The sequence below is a fragment of the Gossypium hirsutum genome, chromosome D07 (genome assembly GCF_007990345.1).
Source record: "Gossypium hirsutum isolate 1008001.06 chromosome D07, Gossypium_hirsutum_v2.1, whole genome shotgun sequence".
Classification (NCBI taxonomy): domain Eukaryota; kingdom Viridiplantae; phylum Streptophyta; class Magnoliopsida; order Malvales; family Malvaceae; genus Gossypium; species Gossypium hirsutum.
In genome coordinates, this window is record NC_053443.1 from 24,091,824 (window position 1) to 24,094,496 (window position 2,673).

General features: G+C 37.4%; 1 non-coding gene across 1 annotated transcript; it reads right to left on the reverse strand.

The window, feature by feature from the left end:
* Positions 1-305: 305 nt before the first annotated feature.
* Positions 306-412, reverse strand: LOC121219648 (small nucleolar RNA R71). Its single transcript, XR_005916538.1, has one exon. It is a non-coding gene; the product is annotated as a small nucleolar RNA R71 (small nucleolar RNA).
* Positions 413-2,673: the final 2,261 nt, after the last annotated feature.

The window sequence follows — 2,673 nt, forward strand, 5'->3', positions numbered from 1 at the left end:
CCACTATTGTTGCAAATAGTTTCAAACTGAAGCCAAACACTATTTAGATGATTCAACAGTTTGTTTAGTTTGATGGTTTTCAAGACGAAGATCCAAATACTCATTTGGCCAGTTTCCTGAAAATCTGCGATACTTTTAAGATTAATGGCGTTTCTGACGACGCCATTCGCCTACGATTATTCCCTTCCTCATTGAGGAACAAAGCTAAACAGCGGTTGAATTCTTTACCACGAGGTTCTATCACTACATGAGATCAAATGATCGAGAAATTCCTTCTGAAGTACTTCCCACCGGCTAAGACAGCCAAGTTGAGGAATGATATCTCTTCCTTTGTTCAGATCAACTTAGAAACCTTATATGTTGCATGGGAGAGATACAATGATTTATTGAGAAGGTGCCCTTAGCATGGGTTACCTCTATGGCTATAGGTTCAAACCTTCTACAATGGTTTGAATCCCTTAACTAGGCAGTTGATCGATGCCGCAACTGGTGGAACACTTAACAATAAAACACCCGAAGTGGCTTATGAATTTATAGAAGAGATGACACTGAATAATTATCAATAGGAAGTCATGAGGACGAAGCCGATGAAAGCAGCCAGTGTCTTTAATTTAGATGCAGTCACCATGTTATCAAATCAGGTAGAACAATTAAATAAGAAAATTGATGGTTTATATGTTTCTACGCAGGTACATCCGATGATGCAATGCGATACGAATGGAGGAGGAATGAAAAATCCAGAATGTTTACCATATGGTCCTAACACAAAACGAACAAATCAATTCTATGAGTAATAATTCTAGGCCTCAAAATAACCCTTATAGTAACCACTATAATGCAGGTTGGAGGAACCATCCTAATTTCTCTTAGGGTAGTTAAGGAATTCAATAAGCACAACTCCCTTCAGGCTTCCAACAACAACCTTACTAGCAAGAGAAGAAGCCGAATCTTGAGGAGATGTTGACGAAGTTTATCTTGGTGTCAGAAACCTGCTTTCAAAATGTTGAAGCAACACTTAAAAATCATCAAGCATCGATTCAAGGGCTCGAGAACCAAATCAGTCAACTTGCTAAGTTAATTTTAGAATGACCATAAGGAAATTTGCCTAGCAATACCGAAACTAACCCAAAGGAGCAACTTCATGCAATTACTGTGTGAGATGAAGAAGGGTTAGTTGAATTTGAATAAGAACTAAGGTAAGAAATTGTGGTAAATGAAGGTAAGGTTGAGGAAGCTAGAATGAGCAAAAGCCAGTTGTTAAGGAATGTAAACCTCGAGTTCTATATCATAACGAAACAAAAATAAACCACATGAACGAACAATTTGGTAAATTTCTTAAACTTCTGAAAAAAATACATATTAACTTAGCGTTTGTTGAAGCTCTTTCGCAGATGCCCAATTTCGTTAAATTTTTAAAGGAGCTTTTGGCGAACAAAAGGAAGTTAGATGATTCGTCGACTATGGAGCTAAATGCAGTTTGCTCAGCCATACTAAAAAATAAAATACGCAACAAATTGAAAGGTCCAGTGAGTTTTACTATGCCTTATTTAATTGGTAGTTTGAATATTAATAATGCTTTGGCCGATTTAATGGCTAGCATTAATGTCATGCCCTATAAAATTTTTAAGCAATTAGGTCTTGGGAAACCCAAACAACTAGGATGAGTATTCAATTAACAGATAGAACCATTAGATTTCCTAGGGTATTATCGAAGATGTTCTTGTAAAAATTGATAAATTCCTATTCCCAGTTGATTTTGTTATTTTAGACATGGATGAGGATAGTGACATACCTTTGATTCTAGCTTGGCCCTTTTTAGCACGAGTGAATTAGTACTTCGTGTAGGTGACGAAATATAACTCTCCAAGCTCGTGATTCTGTTAAGACATCTAGTGATTGAGATGATTTTACAAGTTCTGTTAATATGAGTAACCATGTGGTTCAACCTTCTTTGTAGGAAACCCCTCGGAAAAACATAATGGAGCCAAGTTTCAGTCCATGCAACAGAAACAAAATGACTCATGAAGAACAAATATTACACATTGATGAACTGGATGAATGGCAGACACATGTCAAGAAGAAACAGAAAAAGCACGATGAAGAGACAAAGCGACGCCATGATGAGCATATGGATAGAACAAACCAATTTAAGGTTGGGGACATGATACTGCTAGATAAAACGGATCCTCGAATTGCCACTTTGGAGCTTGATGCAAATAGATCAAATCCTTTTATGGTATTAAATGTCTTCCCAAACGGTACAGTCGAGGTAACTCATTCTGAATTTGGCACATTTAAGGTAAATAGTACTCGACTCAAACCTTACTTTGATCATAGAATTGATAGCGAGAAAGAGGAGCTCTGGCTCCATGAACCACCGTGACCGCACGTGTATAAGGTAAGTGAAGCTTAGACTTTAAATAAGCGCTTCTCGAGAGGCAACCCGAGTGTTAACTCTGCTAATTCTTTTAATTTTATTTTATTTTATTTTTAAACTAATTAATTTTTAAAATATATAAAAATGTTTTTGACCCACACGGCTTAGGCACACTAGCATGTCCCAGGCAGTGTGCACTATAAGGGATTCGATAGTGAGTTACACAGCCTGGCGACAAGGCCATGTGACCCACACGTCCTAGACACATAGGCGTGTCTTTGGCTATGTTGATCCTA